The sequence below is a fragment of the Mytilus galloprovincialis genome, chromosome 1 (assembly GCF_965363235.1).
Source record: "Mytilus galloprovincialis chromosome 1, xbMytGall1.hap1.1, whole genome shotgun sequence".
NCBI classification, from domain to species: domain Eukaryota; kingdom Metazoa; phylum Mollusca; class Bivalvia; order Mytilida; family Mytilidae; genus Mytilus; species Mytilus galloprovincialis.
In genome coordinates, this window is record NC_134838.1 from 43688482 (window position 1) to 43712258 (window position 23777).

At 31.7% G+C, this 23777-nt stretch overlaps 1 pseudogene; it reads right to left on the bottom strand.

Moving 5' to 3' along the window:
• The window catches only part of LOC143060957 (E3 ubiquitin-protein ligase rnf213-alpha-like), a 198751-nt pseudogene that overhangs the window by 169995 nt on the left and 4979 nt on the right, over positions 1 to 23777 (bottom strand).

A 23777-nucleotide genomic window follows, 5' to 3' on the forward strand; every position in this document is an offset into this window, starting at 1 on the left:
ATGTGTTAAATGTCATCGTTGTATTATGCTAACGATCATTATGACGACAGGTGGCGCTCGGTTTCATTTTCGGTGTATAAGCCTCCTGTAAGTAGGAGCTCCTCCATAAGGAATATATACCTGAGTAATTTTAATCAATTAATTACAGCAAATGCGTCTAAAAGAAAGCAAACCAGCAAAGGCATCATGTTAACAGGATCCCAGTTTTATTTTGTTTACTGATGTGGACTTTCGTTCGAGAACAGAAACTATATAAAAAAATACATCCCTACTAGTTCAGTCCCTCGACGTAATCGATCTCTCCTAATTGCGAGGTAAATAAAATAATCATTGATCAGTGGAATATAACGACTGGATTATTCAGGTTAATTAATACAACAAGGAGATGTGGTAATAAACCGTATGATTGCCAATGAGACAACTATCCACCAAAGCGAAGTTCAAATAAAGTCGATGTAAGCAAGTATAGGCATCATACGGCCTACAACAATGAGAAAACATTAGTATACCATATATAATCGGCTATAAAAGCTACATCATTACTGGAAAACCCAGGTACTAGTTATAAACGATTTCTATTAATCCTAAAATGCTATAATCGGACCATTTTATTCTGACAGGAGGCGAAAGAGCTGACATATATATATTAATATCATGACATGCCTACTGAATTTTTCTGGTCAAGAAGCTTAAGAATTGTTGCTTCCAGATTTCCGTTCTATAAAAATTTAGAACCAAAAAGACCGAAATATTCACGAGTCCCTCGATCTCAACAGCTGCTTTACGCCCAGTACTCCCGATATGAACCCCACCCAATGACACACCTCCTTATAGCCCGTCAAACTTACCAAATCTAATATTTTGTCGATCGGATCGTTAATTAACCGCAATGATTCACGATGTTAATCAATAAAGCTATTTTTTTTCAAAATTTGCATGTCATATAAAACAAAAAGCATTTGCCATGAATTCGTAACAATATAATCCAAATATCCAATTGAAACCAGGTTGTTTTCCACCTGGCCCTTCTGCAGTCAGTCGGAATCCCAGGCTACCATTTTACTCTAAAAATGACTCAATAGATACCCCTGGGCCGAAGCCCAAATTATGTGCAAATATTTTCGTGGATTAATAAAATTATTGTAAGCTAGCATATTGGAGATAATTGCCTCTATCATGCAAATGGCAAAGTGGCAAGATCTTTTCTCTGACAAGTCAAAGGGATAGGGCGTCACTTTGGTTAAAATTAAAAGTGGGAGTATTAGTGGGTGGGGGTTAAGATATAAAAAAAAAAATGTTTAACCCCGGTAGAGAGAGAGCCGTCGATGTATTGACGATGCACGAGAGCAGTTTCTGGACGGCTGTCAACGCTCGGTGTGCGCACTACTGTTTCTTCAAGGTGGTTCCATTCGAATACTGTTTTTACGAAAAATGAGTTGGAATATTGAAGTATTTTGTTCGTTGAGATCTCAAAACACTTTGTGTAGTTTTTTATCTGCATGTTTTTTCACAACATTTCTTGACTGATAATTGTTAAATCGGGCCCTTGGCAGCAATTCAGTGTTCTTTTTGGACGAGCTATTGTCAATATTAGAATAAATTTTCCAGCACCGTCTTATATTTCATGTATTTAGTTTTATTTGACCAAGTTAAATATTAAGTAGACATTTCCTGCCAAGAGACAGTAATATTTTTGAGAAGTTTACAAGGAAGGCCGTTCTAGCGACACATCTATATACCTTAATACAGGAAGTGACACACCCCATCCCAGGCTCGGTAACCAGTACAGTAAACACACATGTTTATTCGGGGTCACCTCTATATAAAACCGAGTCCCTGTTATACATGCTATATAAAACAAACAATGTATTTATCTATTTGTTTTCTTTTATATGTTAGTGCTGTACATAATTGATTTAAAGTATACTTATAGGAGACTTATACACCGAAGAAGAAACCGAGCGCCATCTGTCGTCATAATGATCGTTAGCATAATACAATTTGAACGATGACAGTTTACACATTGACATTTCACACATTGACATTTAACGAATCGACAAGTTACAAAACATCAATATACAAATTGACAATTTACGAATCGACAAGTTACAAAAAATCAATATACAAATTGACAATTTACGAATCGACATATGTTAAAAAAAATCAATATACAAATTGACAATTTACGACTCGACATGTTACAAAACATCAATATATACAAATTGACAATTTTCAAATCGACACTTAACGAATCGACAAGTTACAAAACATCAATATACAAATTGACAAATCACACAGTTACAAGTAACAAATTGACAAGTTACAAAGTAAGAATTTCGACCCCGTCGGCTTTCCATAATTGTCTCGAGGTATTTTTAGATATCTACCCTTCTCTTTGAGTAAATTATGGTCACTAATTCTAATTTTTGTAAATAAACGTCTAGTTTCAAAATTTGGAAATCTTAGATAAAATTCTTGGTCTTGTTTGACTTTTTTTTGTAAAGAAAAAAAAAATGTTATTTTCGTTTAAACTGTTTATTTTATTTACAGGTTAGACATTACTTGGTCATGTTTTATGAAGATTTAAGCCCAAGGCGAAGCCGAGGGCTTAAATCTTCATAAATAAAGGCAACAGTAGTATACCGCTGTTCAAACTCATAAATCCGTGGACAAAAAACAAAATCGGGGTAACAAACTAAAACTGAGGGAAACGCATAAATATAAGAGGAGAACAACGACACAACACTACAATGTAACTAACACACACAGAAACGGACCAAGCATCAGACAAAATCCCACGAGAATAACAAGTATAACATCAAAACCAAATACATGAATTTGGGATAGACAAGTACCGTGACACGTCTTATCGCAATGTCAATTTACACTCAAAAATAAGAGAAAACAAACGACGCAACGTTAAATTGTAACACACACAGAAACAAACTATAATATAACAATGGCCATATTCCTGACTTGGTACAGGACATTTTTAAAGGAAAAAATGGTGGGTTGAACCTGGTTTTGTGGCATGCCAAACCTCGCACTTTAATGGCAATGTTAAATATAACATAGAAATGACAACATAATATTACAGGACTACAATACAAATAAATAGGAAAACGTATTAGACAAAGAAACACATGATTAATGAATAACAAAAAGCATCAGGTTTAAAATTTTAATACGCCAAAAACGCGCCTCGTCCACACAAGACTCACCAGTGACGCCCAGATATAAAAGATCGGAAGCGAAAAAAAGTTCAAAGTTGTACAGTACTGAAGATCAAAAGTTGAAAAAGGTTGTGTCAAATACGGCTTAGTTTTTATGCTTGGGATAAGAACATCCTTATTATATAGAACAATTAATGCTATTGCAAACAAGTTTTTATGCTTGGGATAAGAACATCCTTATTATTTAGAACAATTAATGCTATTGCAAACAAATTTTTATGCTTGGGATAAGAACATCCTTATTATATAGAACAATTAATGCTATTGCAAACAAGTTTTTATGCTTGGGATAAGAACATCCTTATTATTTAGAACAATTAATGCTATTGCAAACAAGTTTTTATGCTTGGGATAAGAACATCCTTATTAAACATGACCAAGTATTATCTGACCAATTTAGAACATATTCATACTTTCGAGTGACCTTACAAAACTATCCTTTCAAACCTAAATAAAAGTTAACTTTTTATAATGAACTAATTATAAAACATAGGTTATGATCATTTCAATGGATGAAATGCAATAGCACTGACATAGTTTGTGTAGGATATTTTTTTTTCTTCTGCTTCAGGTAAAATTTAATACTTATATATCTTTAGATTATTTTGATCTTAAAAAGCAACACAATGTTATATAAATTTTCCCCTTTTTGAAATTAGATTTTTTTATAAATATATAACTCTCTGTATGAATATTTGAATTCAGACCATTCACATAAAATGCTTACTTTTTATTGATAAATTTAAATGTATTGTGTTTCTCCGAAAACAATCCTTTGCTTTACATAGCAGCAGTCTGGCATTGTGTTTTTTTGAAAGAAAAGGAAAACAATTCCCTCAAATGTAAGGTATATGAATTATGGCATGGTATTGGTTGCAAAAATTCGATATTTTATATTTAAATGCAATATTTTATATTTAATTGGTATATTTCTTCATTTAAATGGTATATTTTTTTCATTTAGATGCAATATTTTTTATTCAAATTGTATAATTTTTCATTTAAATGGTATATTTTTTCATTTAAATGCAATATTTTTTATTCAAATGGTATAATTTTTCATTCAAATGATAGAATTTTCGTTCAAATGCAATATTTTTTATTCAATTAGTATAAAAAATCATTTGCATGCAATATTTTTCATTCAATTGGTATAATAGTTTTTTTTTTATTTATATGCAATAATTGCATTATGGGAAAGTCTTTGACGTCTTAAGGTCAAATTTGCAACAACGTTTGTGATTGGTCGATAATTGTTTGGATTTCTCCCCTCACTTTCTAAACATGGGTGACCAATAATTAAAAAAACCGCTTCAGAATATCTCCCCTCTAACTAAATATGGCGTTCGTAGGAGTCCTGCACTGGCTGTTTTATTAAAATCTTCTGGTCATAACTAGTATTTCTATTGAAAAATTTCGAAGGTCACAACGTTCGGGCCACTTTTCAAAAACTTTTATTGTATATAGATATATATGAAAGTATACTTTTTTTTAAAATAGATTAGACTTTAAATGGTTTTACACTAGTCATTTTTGGAGCCCTTTATAGCTTTCTGTTCGGTTTGAGCCAAGGCTCCGTGTTGAAGACCGTACTTTGACCTATAATGGTTTACATTTACAAATTATGACTTATCTATTACATGTATCATGACTTAGAGGGGGAGAGGGGGGCTAGCTATGTATATTTGTTTTTATTTCTATGTGTAGACTGTAGGGGAGTTTCTTCAGAAAGGGTTTTTATTGGAAATGTTTTTGCAATGCACGCAGGCATCTGTTTCTATCCATGAACAAGTTGTGTGTCAAATTAATTATTATTACTTGTCACTCGCATTTTTTGCTTTACCTGGCCATTATTGTCATTAATAGCCAGTGTATGAACTCGCACGAACGCCAAATTTAGTGAGAGGGGCGATATTCTGACGCGTTCTTTAATTCTTGGTCACTCAAGTTTAGAAAGAAAGGGGAGAAATTCCAAATAAATACCGACCAATCACAAACGTTGTTGCAAATTTGACCTTAAGGCGTCAAACAATTTCCCATGATGCAATTATTGGATATCAATAAAAATAAACTATTATACCAATTGAATAAAAAAATATTGCATTCAAATGACATTTATACCAATTGAATAAAAAATATTGCATTTGAATGAAAATTATACCATTTGAATGAAAAATTATACCATTTGAATGAAAAAAAATTATACCATTTGAATCAAAAATTTTGCATTTAAATGAAAAAATATACCATTTAAATGAATAAATATACCATTTCAATGAAAAATTATACCATTTAAATAAAACATATTGCATCTAAATGAAAAAATATACCATTCAAATGAAAAATATACCATTCAAATGAAAAAATATACAATTTAAATGAAGGAATATACCAATTAAATATAAAATATTGCATTTAAATGAAAAATATCGAAGTTTTGCAACCAATACCATGCCATACTGAATTAAATAAATATCATTTTATCTATCCTTACCCGTTTTTGTTTTTGTGTATTCTATTTATGTGTACCATTAGAAAATGCATGAAATTTTGCAAAATTTAAAATGTTTTTATTTTAATCTTTGCTCCTTCATCTTTGATCCCAAGGAAAATGCCTTAGGGATTGTACACTTTGTTAGTGCAGCTATTAAGAGTTCACTTCCATAATTAACTGACAATGAAAAGTTATTCATGTATAGCATTTCATAGTGCATGGAAAACCATGTACTATGCAAATTAGTGGGCAAAAAACTGACTTTTCATTGGACGAGAAGGGGTGAATATGTTCTAATTTCCATTAATTCTGAATAAAAGTTGCTTGTAACATTCTTAATCTAAGTCTTTAGGTTTTTTTTACTTGTTCCATAATTTGACAGGAAACTTTTTTTTGTATATCAATATTCATTTCCTGTGTAGAATCTTTGATAAAAGTGGACCAAGTGTGAATCCAGGTGTTGCTTAATGTATAGCTTTCTTTTAGTAATGGGTTTATGTTTTCAGTATTTAACCTAGCCTAATAACAAATTGCTTGTGTTTTTATATATTTTTCTATTGGTTGTCTACCAAGTTCAACTTTAACACCTAAATTAGCAGATGTTTTAAGTACCTAGAATATATTTACAGAAATTAACATGAAAAGGAGTCTTATCCAAATATTGGAAATTATCTATATCTTTGTTTTTGGATTAAATCTGCTTTTTGCTCTATAATGAGATTGATATGTATCCATGCATGATATTTCTGCATTATAAGTTAAATTGGTTTAATAAGAGAATCAAAAAGATTACAGGATACATTAACAGGGAAATTTCCCAAAAAGGCTGCATGTGATTTTATTGAAAACAGAGCTTTCCTAGCTTTTTTGGCTAAATCTGTTAAACTTGCATTTAGATTTCCATTATTTTTTATCAGAGTGCCCAAAAATTTATATTCAGTAACGTTATCTATTTTTTCATTGTTGAACCTTACAAGGTATGGTTCCAGTTTTGTAGTTCTTTGTTCAATGATATTTTTTTTGTTTTTTAGTTATTCATTTTAAGCTATTTTGAAGACTTCTTAACTTTCGGATAAAATGATAAGGTCATCGGCAAACAAAAGACTCAGGTATCAGAATTTAATATTCTCACGGGTTTTGAACCTTTATGGTCAACATTTTCAACTACATGTATGTCATTAATAAATAAATTGAAGAGTGTAGGACTAATAGTGTTCCCTTGGTTAACTTCTCGGTCAATGGAAAAAATCTAGAATGTTTGTCATTATATTTTTAAAATGCTTCAGTATGAATAAACTGTTATTTTATTATTTCAAACATATGTTTTCCCACACTCATTTTAACTAATTTATAAAGCATTCCAATTCTCCAAAGGGAATCAAAAGCCTTTTTCAGATATACAAAACAGACATAAAGTTTTCTTCTTTTTATGAAATATTTATTAATGAAAGTTTTAAGGATAAATACATTGTTTGCTGTTCTATGATTAACTATAAATCCAAACTAGGCATTCGTTAAAGGAGTAGGTCCGGTAAGGACCGATTTTGGCCTCAAATTTCAGGTTCATCTGACGAAAGATTTTGACCACTTTTTAAACACTTAAGTGGCTATTTCATTTTTCATTTGAATCAAGTAGTTTATGTGAAAGATTTTAACTGATTTCGTCATTAACAACGATCCGATTCAAGCTCAAATATGAAAAATCTACCAAATACGCCGAAAAATGTCACTTTTCAGGTGTTTTTTGTCAAAAATGAAAGTGGCCGTATCCTTAACATTTATATATGTTATGTATTATCATAAAATGCAACTTACATTTCAATATTAAGGATGAACATGGATGCGGCCACTTCCGTTTTACACGAAAACCGTCTAAAATTTTACTAAAATGATTGAATTGTGAAGATTTCAGTAATTTAGCATGACTTTATTGTGCTAGTACCCGATATATGTGCATTGTATTGTCAAAAACAGCTCATATTTATGTAGCAGAAGCATTCTACTGTCCAATAAATAACTAAAAGTTTACAATTTAACAAATTTTGTAAAACTGCTATATTTTGGGGCCAAAAAGGGGTCTTACTGGACCATCTCCTTTTTTTCCATAGTTTTAATCATTCTTTGATTTAAGATACTGCTAATTAAATTGATTAAAATAATTCCTCTGTAATTGCTTGGATTACATTTTTCACCAGATTTATGTACTAAAGTTATGTATGCAGAATTCCATGAAGTTGGATAGTATCCTGTTTTTAGTTTAGTTTAGCATAATATATGCTTTTGTAGTTACTAAATTTAATTACCTCAATCAACACACTATCTGGACCGCTAGCTTTTCCATTTTTTAAGTTTTTCATAATAGATTTAATTTCATAGCAAGTAATAGGACTGTCTGTCTCCGGGTTAAAAGAAATAGTATTTTCAATATTTTTCAGCTTTTGCTCAATTTTAGTTGGAAAATCATTATTTATTTTTGAAAATTTTCATTGATTTTGGAAATATTTAATTGTGCTTTCACTTTACTTTAACATTTCTTTTAAATCTTCCTCTCCATCTGTATTTTTGTTTTCTAGTGATTTTAGTATTTTCCAATATTCTTGAGGTTTTTTTATTCGTCGAATCTGAAAGTTGATCAAAGATTTTCTTTTTATATTTTTTTTTGTTGTTTCGTTAACTTTCTAAAAGATTTAAGTAAACACAATGTTTCAGTGAACAGTTAAAGGGGTTTTGTCTTTATTCTTTTCCGACTGCATTTATCGACTTTTTATATTCATAAATTCATATACTTCATTATCTGATCAATTTTGTTTCTTTTTTTTTCTTTTAAAGTTTGCGATACCTCTTACATGTCTTAGTGTACAAGATTTTTCTGTTAAGTTGCATAAAATGAAATCAAGCTTACAACCTGCCTGATCTATCCCATTTTGATTTTCAATATATTTCTTTGATTTAAAGTTTATAATTTCATTTATAAAAATTTCAGATGATAGGGTTTGAATAGGATTAATATATTTTTTGAGTTATCGTTCCACTTAAAAGATTTCATTGGTTTCAATTTGTCTTCTGGAAACAAATACTGGTTTTCACCTATACTACATTTTGACTACCAATATACACATTGAAATAGAAACATAGCGTCAATATTCTAAAAAAAAAATAGAAACAAGGCTACTAATACGTAAAAAAACCCCACGTGATTGTAATATCCAACAGTAGAATGCTACACCATATGTTACATATTCAGTTATTGAAGTTTATAGAAAGACGTTGAAGTCAAACATATATGAACCGCAAATTAAAAAAAAATTATCCATATGTGTTTTTAACTAAATGAATAGTTTGCATTATATGAACTTATGTACATATCCTTTTTTTTAATCTTTAATTTGTCGACATTTAGAAGAAGTTTACTTTTCTTTTAAAATTGCTTACGCATGGATCTGTCACTGAAATAAACTATTATCTGATTGTACATATTATACACGTGCTCAATAACTATGCTTCTATATTGATTGTTTACTACATGTACAAATGTATATATTAAGATGATAATAGGTAAACTACGGCTTTTAAACACGGTAATTAATTAGCTGCCATATTTGTTAAATCATAACAGACAGATACAAAAAAAATGACGATTATACGATATTTTTGCGTAAGAAATGATAAAATCGTGCACAGAAGACTAAGTTTATGATACACACATGCATAGGTTAAAGAATCGGATAAACATTAGTTTTCACCAGTCACTCGTTTCATATGACTTTAATGTATATAGATAAACTGTATATATACCGCAATAGTTTATCATTGTCTTTGTCGATGAAAGATTAAAAATATTCAACCGTGTTGTTACATGTAAAATCCGACTTTTCAAGAATATTCTAAAAATGATCTTAGTGGGGAATTAATTTACTTGAAAATCTACCATGCATATTTACGGTTCAAGATTGTATGGTGTATAGATATCAATTTATAGTTCAAATCAAACAGATGGAAAAAAGGGAAACAAAATCAAAGTAATATACCAGTTTCTTTAGTCGTTTATCACCATCAGGATGTCCAATTCTATAAACACCTTTAGCATTGATTGTTTCCGCCTGAGACAAAGCATCAACCTCAAGGGATCCATGTGCTTTTTTCACAGATTTTAACCAATCAAGGTTTTCGTAGGTTCCAATCTAAATTCAAAAAAATTGAACATAATAATATATATATACTTGACATTATTGAAAAATTTTAACACATCATAAATGTTTGTCGTTGTTGCTATCATTTTTAATTTAGAACAATCCTTAGAGGGAATTTTTCTCGTGGTTTTTATCCACCCCCAATGAAAAATGTTCCTTTTCAGTCTATTTTTCGATTTTAAACGACTTTGAGATGTGAACATTGACCAGACTGTGTGTCTTTGACATTCAAGTATTACACTATAGTGACAGCAGTCCATTCATGCTAACTGGAAGTATATCGGACTTAAGTGTCTTGCTGGGGAATTATTATTGTCAAGTCAGGTCTGCCTAAATGTCCGTTTTTACGCATTTTGACAAAACGGTGACCTAGATTTTACAGACTAGATTCCTATTTGCCATGGTATACCTCTTTGTGTTCCTGTACCACCTATGCATGCATTTTCGATAATAGTTTATACCTACAATGACTACCAGTTACGTAGTGGCCATCAAAAGATGCCCACCCCAACTTGATTTTGGCTACTTTTCACTTTTTTTCCGATTTTGAACTCTTAAACGGTTTTCAAAGTACCATATTTTCATTAACAGACATCTGAGAAGAGTTTATGGACCATGAACTGCTTGGTTGAAGTCCCTGCTATCATGACAGTTCAGCTAGTGCAGGTCAAAAAAAAGTATAGAGGAGTCATACGGGCCATCAAAGAATGGTTGTCGCCATCACGCCTACAGGCGGGATGAGGGGCGAAAGGCTTAAAGAAACATATTCATTCTTGTTTTGCGTCTCATGTTTTTAATAAATATTAGGCAATTGGTTACCTTGTTTAAATTGTTTCACATTTTGTCTTATCGGGGTCCTTCATATCTTGCTGTGCGGTATTGTTTTTCGGTTATTGCTATACACAGTGCGGTAACCGATAGTTGATATCGCCTACGCAGTTGGTCTTTGTGGATTGGTGTATCATGTGTACCACAACTCTTGTTTTTATAATAAAACAAAACATCAGCATTAATATGGTACGTTTTTACCCGTTTGTCTGTTGTCTTAGAACTCGAAAGATATATAAAGGGTATAATATTACTTCTTAAAATTGGCACATTTCAACATAATACAGATTGCATAGTATCATTGAAATTCAATTTTGTAGTTTGAATAGAAATATGTTCAAGTCAAAGAGAAACAAATTTCGCAATAGTATTATATTATATGGGTTTTTGAAAAAGACTGCACGGTCACTTCTGTTGACGATTGTGTGTTTTTGTGTCTCGCTAGAATGGTAATCATAGAAATTGAACAAAGTTTTTTAACATAAATACACGTATAATTTAACAAACGTTTCATATTACTGCTTGTATAACTATTTCCTTCCCTATTTATATTGTAAAGTCTTCGTCATATTTTTCTTTGGTTGCGAAAATCTTGTTGCTACTTTTTAAAAATAATTATACCATTAAATGAAGATTCAATACAAAAGCAGATAGCATAGGAAGAAAGAGTTTTGATCCATGTTCCTTTAGAGAAATGAATATGTCCTAAGTCGTTTGTTGATGTGGTTCATAAGTGTTTTTCGTTTCTCCTTTTTATATAGATTAGACCGTTGTTTTTTCCTGATTTAATTGCTTTACACTAAGTCATTTTTGGGGCCCTTTATAGCTTGCTGTCAAGTGTAAGCCAAGGCTCCGTGTAGGAGACCGTGCATTTGTACTTCAACCTTTAATTGTTTACTTTTTATACATTGTGACTTGGACGGAGAGTAGTATCATTGGCACCTAAGCCATATTTTCTTATTTCGATATATGATAAGGCTTTCTAAAAGGACAAAAAACAGTTATACCGTATAGGTTTAAGTATATTTGTTTATCATATACTTAACATTGCTATGATAGCTTTTGTATATGTGTAATGAGTGGAAGTACACAAGTCATAATTTCCCACCCGGGCTGATAACCCATATCAGGGGCATCTCGTGCACAAAACCCATAATAGTGCCTCTCGTGCAAGTTACTTCCGGTATATCCGGTAGCGGTTGTTTACTTTTCCATTGTGACGTCAGATATTTTTTATGACGACGTCAAAATTTACGGGAACTTTTGTGGGGATAGTTTTTAAAAGTACTTGCTAACAAATGCCATTGACAATTAAGAATCATTTCATAGTACAACAAACATGTAGTAATAATGATCATAAAACTCCTCCAAATTTTCAATATTTCAAAATGCCTCTATAGGAAATGTTACCATACATATATATGGAGGTAGTGATGCTGTTGTTGGACAATTATACATGTAGTATATTTGATTCATAATTTAACTTCTTTATAAAGTTTTTTTGACTGTTTTAGTTATTGCATTTGTTTATTTGCCTTACATAAAACTATTGTCGGAAGTATATGATAAAGCGATTAATACATGGCCTTTTCCATATCAGCCTGGGTATCATCCTGAGACCCCCATATCAGCCCGAAATTTTTAGGGCTCATGTAAAGTCACTGGTTAGTTATGGGATTATATATAATCAATGAAATTTTCAGGTATTATGTATAATCATAATTTATGATATCAAATCACATTAAACTTCATAATAAACATAATTTGTAAAACGTTAAGCACAATACAGTTGTTTATTTAAAAAAATGTTAGGCACGTATATAAAAATGATAACCTTAAAGCCTCGGTCACACCTTACCGGATAGCACGAACGGACGTCTAACGGATGAAAATAAAAGTTGTCCGTGGACAAACTTGTTATCCGTTGGGAGTCCGTTGATGTACTGACCGAACAAAACGGACGTGTAACTAATGCATAACGGACATGTAACAGATATGGACGGACGTCTAACGGATAAGAACGGACGTCTAACGGACATGAACGGATTGAAAAAAAGTTATCCGTTAGGCGTCCGTTCGAGCTATCCGGTAAGGTGTGACCGAGGCTTTAATATTTTAAAATGTTCCACAAAATTAAAAAATTAAGCACTGTATATTAAAATGATGACCTCAATATATATGACACAATATAAAAATGCTTTCATTAAATAAATTTAGATGGCAGAAACTTTTGCACATTTGTCCTGCTTTTCTGCAGGCACTTCTTCTACCCGATTTGCATCTGTTTTAGTACACTATCCACATTTAAAAAGAAACCTTGTCCTTCTCATATCGAATCAGATTTTACGGCATGTCTAAGAGAAATTAAGTTTGTAATGCAAACATCTGAAGGTATCCCAAAAAGGGAATCAACAGCCGTGACCTTATTGCTTGTACATATAGGTCCTAGGAGAATTCCGTTGCATTATTTCTCTCATGATTGAATCTCATGTGCATGTATCCCCTCTATGGACAACACCCTCAACTCAACTCAACTCAACCACTGATTTGTTATAAAAACTAGTATACTTATGAGACGCAAATCATATCTATTTTTGTATATCTACTAGTTTTTACAACTTTTGCTTTTCACAAAATATATATTTGTTTCGTCAGATATTTAAGACTATCTATTTTTAGATCGATGTCCACCAACCCCATCCCCTCATATAATAATGCTTTATACTGTAAAGAGAGTAATTTAAAATATATAGGATAATAGCAACCTTTAAACAATTTAAATAATATTATACACTTTGTAAGCAGATAGAATTAAGCAGGAGTTTTACTTGGTCCTTTTGTCATCAAAGTAAAAATACCATTCTATTTGTTCCTTGTCCATATCTTGCATTTTTTATTTTCCTCATCCATACTTATTTGTTTGTGAAATAGTGTGGTTCAACGTACAGTTAAATAAAACATCACTTGTAAAACCTTTCCCTTAATTTTTTATTTTATTTTCATTATTGATCATCCCTGAAATCATATTAGGGAATTTGTAAAATAATTATTAAAATTTTCAGTGATTATGTAAAATCACTGGTCATTTTCAGAAATTATATATATTAATCACTAATGAGTTTAGTGATTCTACAAAATCCCAGAAAAACCAGGGATTCTAAATAATCCTTGGTTATACAAATTCACTGTAACATATATACATTAGGCTTGTTTACTCTATTTGTTTAATGAGAGCGACATTCTTCATCAAAAACGCATAGTAGACTGAAAGTAATTTATAATACATTTTCTATTAGCTTTCAGTTATAAATTCGGTTACTGTAAACGAAGTAATCAAATTAATTTGTGCACAATTCTATCAGATTATGTTAACTTCCGTCTGAATCATGACTGCATACATGTACACGCAGTGCTGAAAAGAGAAACAATTTGATTTTGATATAATAAAAAAAGAATTTGAATGTTATTGGCCTAATTGCATTGAAATATAAAACTGTCTCATGTTTTTTTGGATCAGAAATAGATTGACACAGATTAATTGTTAGTCAGTATATCTTTTTGTCGTATATAATACGTTTGATAAATGACAAAGTAGTAATACCAGTTTGCTTGGAAGTTTCGGGTCTTCTTGCAGAATCTTCCATACTTGTTTGCACCTTTCCAGAAGATATTTTTCATCCCAACTTTCATCATAGTTGAAAATCAGTGGACCATAACCTGTTGTTGCTGCGTGTAAACTGTGTACTCTAGCAATAGCAATATCACCTTGGCGACTTGACATACTGGCCAACTCGACAAAAGTATGCAAATCCTTCATTGCTAAAAAAAAATATTTAGAAGCGGTTAAGACTAACAGATACACAAAATACACAAAAAATACTATCTTCGAGCCGCTTCTGATCATCATGTATGGAGGAACAACTCTAGATTAAGGTTATAAGAATTGCCATCACCTGGCGAATCACCCAAAATATATATCAAACCTGTTCAATTGGTAAAGCATTAGGACAATAGTTACAGGAGGTGTTGTCATACTGAAGTCTCGACAGATTTTCCTTGACTCTGCGGAGGAAAAAGAAGTGCATAAATGCCGGTATAACACAGTTTTGCTGACAATAGACATACAGTATATAGTGCGAGACAAATATATCTGATCAGGGTAAAATTCTACACGAGTTATTCTATGCAAATATGTATGACTAGGGAAAAAAAAACACAAAAAAAACGCTGAAGACATGACTCGGATAAATTACATTATTTTCAATTATGATATTTTGAAAAAAAGATAAATTGCATATGATATAATACCATCTCTATGCGCCATATATACATGTACGTTATTTATTTGTGCCACAACTGTTGATTAAGAAATTCAATAGCCGACAACAACAAGCAATATTCACAAATTCTTAAATTATTTGTAGTTTTTTCCTAATTTATGCCGTGTTAAATACTGTAATACAAAGTGATGTGCATATACTATTAAACTTTTAATGTTATATTAGTCTTCTGTGATCCGTCGACACTTGTCATAGGGAAGACAAAGAATGTCCGCATGGAATTAAGAATAATGTATTAATTCTATCTCAGAGGTATTTATTGCATGGTTTCGAAAATATTCTATAGAAGCACAAAATTAAAAAAATAAATGGTACTTTGAACTACCCAAAATGTATGTTCAGGACTCAAATTTGTTTTCCGGCATTGAAATTTATTGATTTCAAATAATTTTCAAATTCAAGGGAATATTATTTTGTTCGAACCTATTTCGTACGCAACCGGGTGTGACGTACTGTGATTTGGTGGTATTACACCCTAAGTTTGCATTCTTGTAATGGGTTGTTTCATTAGACCGAAGTAATCGTAGATTAGCAGAATATTAAACGAATGAATTATTTGTGTAACTGCTTCATAGGCTTACATGTAAAACAGTTGATATTTGAAAATGTTTTCAAGAAAATGATACAAAGAAAATTTTGTTCATGTGCATATCATGTATATAGTAATGTGAAATTGTGATAACCCTGATGTCACCTTTGTTTTGCCTTTGTGTGCTACATGAACGAGTGTACGTCACATTCCTTTTTACGTTTTTCTAGTAAGATAAAGCTAACTTCCTATGTCAGCAAACTGGACGTTTTGAATATGGATCCATGTGAATAACTAATTGAATACGGGAATTGACTATAAGTGTCAGTAATCTAATTTTAACATTTGTTGTGGGTTTTTTTGTAAAAGATGTCGAAGGTTTGCATTATAACGCAAAGGGTTTTCGTTTTTTCGCAAACATAGGAAGAAATATCGAAAACAAATTGTTCGACGCTAATAAGCTTCCGTACATTTGTGTGTTTATTTGAAACTGTTATTATTATCATAAACTTAGCGTGAAGATCCGACAAGAAAGAACATAAATATGATCCGTTTTAATATTGTAAATTACATAGATGTTAAACTGTTGCTTTCTTACTCTGATTTCAAAGATAAGTTTCAAGCACATGGCAGTTGCGCTCGAGTCAAATCTAAATTGACTAGGATTGTCAATTTTCCTACCGAGGTCGGTGGTTCTCTCAGTGAATCCTGCTTACTCTACCACAACTGACCTCCATAAAACTGCACACAATAGTGCTCAAAGTGGCGTTGACTCCAATCAATCAAACCCAAAACTAAGATGTCCATAGCAATAGTCAAATTTGGAACCACTTTTTTTTTAATATTGGTCGTAAATGCTTTGATTTAGCTATCTGAATTTTTAGATTCAAACTCAAATGAAAACTCTTGTGTAGACGGGAAGCACATCTGTCGTCATGTGAGATTTAAAACACTTATAAATTATCTCTCCCATTTGGTGTGTAACCCCAAGTCGAAAGCCCTTTAATTTTTTTTCAATGTAATTGATTTAAGTGTTAAAATATAATGTAAGCTTTAACAGGAGGTGAAGTAAAATGTCAGATGCCAAATGCTTGCAAACAACCAATTTAATGTTCCAACGCGACATAACTGATACTTGAGCGATGAGAGATTGGTTTTTGATTAGATTGGAAAACAACAATGAAATCTCAAGTCAAATGTATATGAAACTTAAAAACCTTATACAAACAATACGGAACTGATAATTTTGGTGCCATTCCGTTGGATAAGGTTCATAAAAGAATCTACAATTGTTCTTATTTTTTTTAATTTAGTCTGCTATATGACTACCATACCTATAAATGACAAATTCTTTGCTTATACTTAAATTGACTACTCACAACTCATGGATTCTCTGAGCCACATGATTAGATCTTTACATTGAGTAAATGCGATTAGACAATTTGCTCTTTCTTCATTTATTTCTCTAATAATGGCAAATGTTTTTAACAAATCATCGTCCAACGTACTCATTGTAGTATCAACATCTTTATTCTAAATGAAAAAAATCGCAAAATGTTCATTTAGCATTGATATTCTTGAAAGATTGCAAAGACATGCTTTAGAAATCTGTATGTTATCCACATTTTTGCATGTAACTTAAAGATCGGATTTATATTTCGGATACAAATATTAAATACCAAGCATTTTACGAAAAGAGCTCAAAAAAAGATTTTGAAATAAAAATCGCATCGTCTACAATTGATGAAACTGCAAATACAAGGGAAACACAAATATGTGTGCAACACAACTGACAAAGAAATATGAGTATCAATAAGAGGAAAACATATCGTAGTAATAGTTAGATGAAACAAAAGGCTTTATTCAATCTTTTCTGAATGCAATCTGCAAATTCATAGACTACACTGGTAATATTGTGCTTCATTATACATTATTATACATTTCTTTTATACAATTATAGAGAAATAAATTAAATATATTTACGAAATCGTCTGAAAAAAGACTATTGACAAGTTTCAAACTCTAATAACCGGTTTATAGTCCTTTTAAGGGAAATTTCCCCGTATCTCGTCTACCGAAACTTTCGAATGATTATTTTTATTGCAACTATGCTATTGTCCATACAATTAGTTACTACAGAACATAGCTTTGCAGAAATTTTAATTCGAAAGATTTCAATTTAAAAAAATAATAATTGGTTACGAGGATGACCATGAAAGTTCATCGAAAGCACATAATGCATCCTTGCGTATGTAAAATATTTTTAAGGTGGATAAACATGTATAAACACTTTACTTAGATCAAAGATGCATTACTTCCGAACTTTTTTCTATTATATACAAACCTCGTCAAATATTTATTAAGCTAAATTAAAACATCCTTTGATTTATATGAAATGTGTATTATCAAAAATCAGGATAGATATAAGTGAATCAAGCCCTTCGTCGCTCCTTACTGTCTCCGGGTGACTAGTGTATATTTGTTTCTATTTTTCTTAAGACCAAGGATGAGAATTAAGATTGATTACATTTACAATACAATACAATACTTTACTTACTAGATAATTTATCGCCTTAATTCTTGTAAAGCTTCCGCTCAGTTTGTACGCTTCAACTAGCTTTAGGATAACGTGGGCTCCTCGTGAACATTCGCATATATGTTTGTATTCTTTAAACTGGCGAAAACGTACAATTATCCAACTTGTATCTGTGTACGATTGGCTAACTCCTGTTAGTTCCTCGTGTAATTTTACCATATCTTCGGTTAAGTAATACCTTTCAAATTCTGAAAATAGCAATTCTCCTTCTCTTAACTTTTGGTACAACTTATGCCATAACGTTTTTGTTGGTCCCCAAACATCAGTAAAAAATTCTTCCAAATGTATTTTTCTGCCTTTTGAACTCTCCATATTTTTTCCTTCATTTGATAAAAGTTGAAAAAATGACGACCCTTTAGTGAGTTCTGTAATGTTTCTTAATACTGCCATCTGTGTCTTGTCAAATCCAAATGCTGTAACAGTGGGCTCATGTGATACCAATGTGTTATACTTATCTAGTCCTACAGTATAAACTAAACATCCTTTGTGATAATATGATTCGCCAGGTCGCAGTACAATCTTGACCTCGGAACATGTGTCTTTTATCTGAACAGCAGCAATATTTTCAAATTGCTTGATTTTTTCAGTTAGTTCTTTTGTATTTCCTATAGAAATATATTAAAACATTATTTAATTATTTTAATCATATCAAGACGAAATAATAATATCAAAATATCTTAATAATAGAAGAAGAATTATATATACGTTCTGAGTGCATTATTTGCTTGTTAAGTAAAGACTGATGAACCACATGTTCTACACCGTATGCACGCTATACAGTTTATTTATACAAAAGTATGTTTTGTATCCGTTTAAACTCGATAGAAAATTTGAGAACCCATTAACAGCAATTAATTGGATAATTTAATTTGGAAAGTATTTTTTGGATGAAGTATAGATAACTTTAGATTTAAAACATCTGTATAGCTGTAGAAACGGCATCAAGGCAACAACCAATTTTTGACAAGCTTTGGTTTTACTGAATCTGGGAAAGAACATACTATATACCTCCTGAACTTAAATCGAGCACGATAACGGGACCACGTGATGTCAACTTTAAACTGATAAATATAAGGAACAAATATGTATTTGTAGAAATTATTTGAATAAGGTTTTTTTTAATTTAAAATTTAAAAACAAAACATGTACGAAAAAAAGTTTGTAATATTCTATTTTCAAAATGCTGATGTACATATAAATTAAAATAATCACATTAACATAAAATGTCAATGTCTGTAAATTATAAAACTGTAAATAAAACGTATATATTAATCATAACGTGAACTTTCTCAATTCCAGGCGTACATGGTCTGAGTTTTACTTGGCATTATTATTTTAACTGATATTCCTATATCTGCTTTTAAACTTTGTAAACATTTTGGTCATCTATCAATATTTTGGCAATATCTACATTCATTGTATGTCTAATATTAATACCTCCAGCTTTTTCACAAATATAAACAAATTCCCGTACAACATTTTGATCAGATTCATAAGTTTTGAGCTGCTTCTTTCTCAAAGAGATATATGCTTCAACTGCATCGACATCATCAAAACGATCCCTTAATCCTTTCACAATATTTCCGAAATTGCTTCTGTCTGATAATATTATCTTCAAATTTTGAATTGTTATGTTTCCAGTCGCTAGTTCTTGGCAACTGTTTTTTAAGACAGCAATGGTCTTTTCAATATGATTCTTGCAATTCCCTTCAAGAACGCGTTGGAATCTTGTACCTAAAATAAAATGACAAATAAACAATTATAAAAGGAAACATTCATGTAAATGTATAGTACTGTAACGGGACCGAGGGGAGGAACGACAACGACGCAGACGGACGGACACAGTCATACTAGAGCACAATAATGTATCCTTTGGATGTTTCCATAATTACTTCATATTAATTTAGTGACCGAATAAGCTTACAAAGTTTAAACATAAACACTTTAAATGCAAGTACTCTTCAATCTTTACTGATTTAAGATTTCAAAGAAAATCACATCCTCACAGTATCACAGCTGTTAAACAATTTGTCAGTATCTTGAACAATTGATCTTTATCCGAAAGTTTAAATACTTCCACTCTAGAAAAAAAATACATAGACATGTGATACGTGAGACTCAAATAAAAATATTGTCTAGACATAACTAGTTTTATAACCCTACACCCCTATAAATCGTTACTTTTCTTAATTACACCTAACATGTCAACTATAATTGCAGATAATGAAACAAACGATTTGTTAAATTTGCCTTGCGTCATTAATTTTCTGTGTGCACAAGTAAACAGTTTGATAGCAAAATTAACTAGAAGTCAATATTTGTAAGGTGATTTCAAACAGTAAGCAATAATCAGAATTATGTATATATTAAAAAGAAGATTCGGTTTTATTGCCAATGAGACAACTCTCCCCAACTGCAAAAATTGTGCACAGACAGACATACGGACACAAAAGACAGACGGACGGACGGACAAAGTGTGGCTAAAGGGCTCTTGCATCCTCAAAGTGGGGTCCTTACTAGATTTTAGAAGATTTGTCATTTACATTTGTGAGTTCATCATTTCTGAATTACGATATCTTCATCAGTGTTCTTTTTAAAAACAAAAAAGTATTATCGATAGATTTTAAAACAGCAGTGCAATTTACATCCAACGCTGCAAAAAGAATGTGGAACAAGATATTTTCATACATAACAAAATAATGTGTTCATCGGTTTACGCTGTGTAGATAGAAAGATACTTACTGTATACTCTTGCAAATAACGTAAACAAGTTCCATGACAATGCATGTTCAAGAAGGGAATTTTCGTCATCCATTTTCTGTGTTCCTAAATCTTTATCAAATATATGATTGAGTAATTTCCCATATCGTAATAGTTTTCTGTCATCCGTTAATCCAACGAAGCTGTTCAAATTCAGGTAATCCGTATACATTTCAAATGCCTACAATCAGAAAAAAACATATAAATAATTAATAATTTTTACAACTCTCCATTTTGTGCATTTGATTAGAAACGAGAGGATGTTAACATATGTGTCCATCAATAGAAGAACAACCAAGCTATACAAACACATAAACCTCCTGTTAATATTCAAAAATCACCACCCGGTGATGAAATATGGTAATCCTCAACAACTGGCAAGTATGTATACCCTTTATTGAGCAGATCTGGTTACATAAAAATATACCGTCCAATAAAATCCATTCGATACTGTTGTCAGGTCATTACAGATTGCATATTTTGGCGTTAATATTGATTCACTTATAGGGTCTTTGCATCGGAACTCAAAACATGTATTATAAAACCAGTTGTTGGCATGACCCGGGTTACATTCTTCTCATATATGTTATGATGGTATGATAAAAAAACCTTACGGGAAGGATTGTGCCTGATATTCTTATGATGAAGACATAATCTTTCAATCAGTTTAATTGAAGTCTGGAGCTGGCATGTCAGTTAACTGCTAGTAGTCTGTTGTTATTTATGTATTATTGTCATTTTGTTTATTTTCTTTGGTTACATCTTCTGACATAAGACTCAGACTTTTCTTGAACTGAATTCTAATGTGCATAATGTTATGCGTTTACTTTTCTACATTGGCTAGAGGTATAGGGGGAGGGTTGAGATCTCATAAACATGTTTAACCCCGCCGCATTTTTGCGCCTGTCCCAAGTCAGGAGCCTCTGACCTTTGTAAGTCTTGTATTATTTTTAATTTTAGTTTCTTGTGTATAATTTGGAGTTTAGTATGGCGTTTATTATCACTAAACAAGTATATATATTTGTTTAGGGGCCAGCTGAAGGACGCCTCCGGGTGCGGGAGTTTCTCGCTGCATTGAAGACCTGTTGGTGACCTTCTGCTGTTGTCTGTTCCATGCATTGTCGGGTTGTTGTCTCTTTGACACATTCCTCATTTCCATTCTCCGTAGGCGTCCTTCAGCCGGCCACTTAAAAAATATGCATACTAGTACAGTGATAATGGACGTCATACTAAACTCCGAATTTTACACAAGAAACTAAAATTAAAAATCATACAAGACTAACAATTGCCAGAGGCTCCTGACTTGGGACAGGCGCATAATTGCGGCGGGGTTAAACATGTTTATGAGATCTCAACTTTCCCCCGTAAATGCATAACAATACGCACATTAAAATTCAGTTCAAGAGAAGTCCGGGATTGATAGATAAAGGCAACAGTAGTATACCGCTGTTCAAAACCCATAAATCCATGGACAAAAAACAAAATCGGAGTAACAAACTAAAACTGAGGGAAACGCATTAAAAATAAGAGGAGAACAACGACACAACACTAAAATGTAACACACACAGAAACGGACCAAGCATGAGACAAAATCCCACGAGAATAACAAATATAACATCAAAACCAAATACATGAATTTGGGATAGACAAGAACCGTGACACGTCTTATCGCAATGTGAATTTACACTAAAAAAAAAAGAGAGAAAAAACGACGCAAAGTTAAAATGTAACACACACAGAAACGAACAATAATATAACAATGGCCATATTCCTGACTTGGTACAGGACATTTTTAAAGGAAAAAATGGTGGGTTGAACATGGTTTTGTGGCATGCCAAACCTCGCACTTTAATGGCAATGTTAAATATAACATTGAAATGACAACATAATATTACAGGACTACAATACAAATAAATAGGAGAACGTATTAACAAAAAGCATCAGGTTTAAAAATCAATACGCCAAAAACGCGCCTCGTCCAAACAAGACTCACCAGTGACGCCCAGATATAAAAGATCGAAATTGAAAAAAAGTACAAAGTTGTACAGCACTGAAGATCAAAAGTTGAAAAAGGTTGTGTCAAATACGGCTATGTTTTTATGCTTGGGATAAGAACATCCTTATTATTTAGAACAATTAAATATAATGCTTTTGCAAACAGTAAATTTTATCAAATGAATATAAAAGATATACATAAAGAAACTGAAGTATCAACTAATTATAGAAAACAAAACCCGAATACATAATGCAAAGACCAACACAGAATAGACACACCCGACTCAGTCCAGGCCTCAACGCAATAAACCATAAAAATGTCAGAAGATGTAACAACAGAAAATAAATAAAATGACAATAATACATAAATAACAACGCACTACTAGCAGTTATCTGACATGCCAGCTCCAGATCTCAATTAAACAGATTGAAAGAGTATGTTTTCATCATATGAATATCAGGCACAATCCTTCCCGTTAGGGGTTTAGTATCATACTATCATAAAATATATGAGAAGAACATAAGACATTTTTTTAATTCATAATATTTCAGTCTGAAGCTACTAACTATTTTCAAAACGTTTATGCAAGACATTTACATTTAAACAATCTATGGTTATCTTTTGTATCAGTGTGGGGTAGGAGGGGAACACTAAAATTCATTTTCAGATATATATTAAAGCTTTGCTTTCATCATGATTTACACAGATGCAGCTCCCTCGAGAAAAGTTACCCTAAACAGTCATATGCTGTTCTGGTTAGTTCCGATTAGGTTTTGTTTTTTTAGATTTTTAAACATTTTATGTGTGCTGG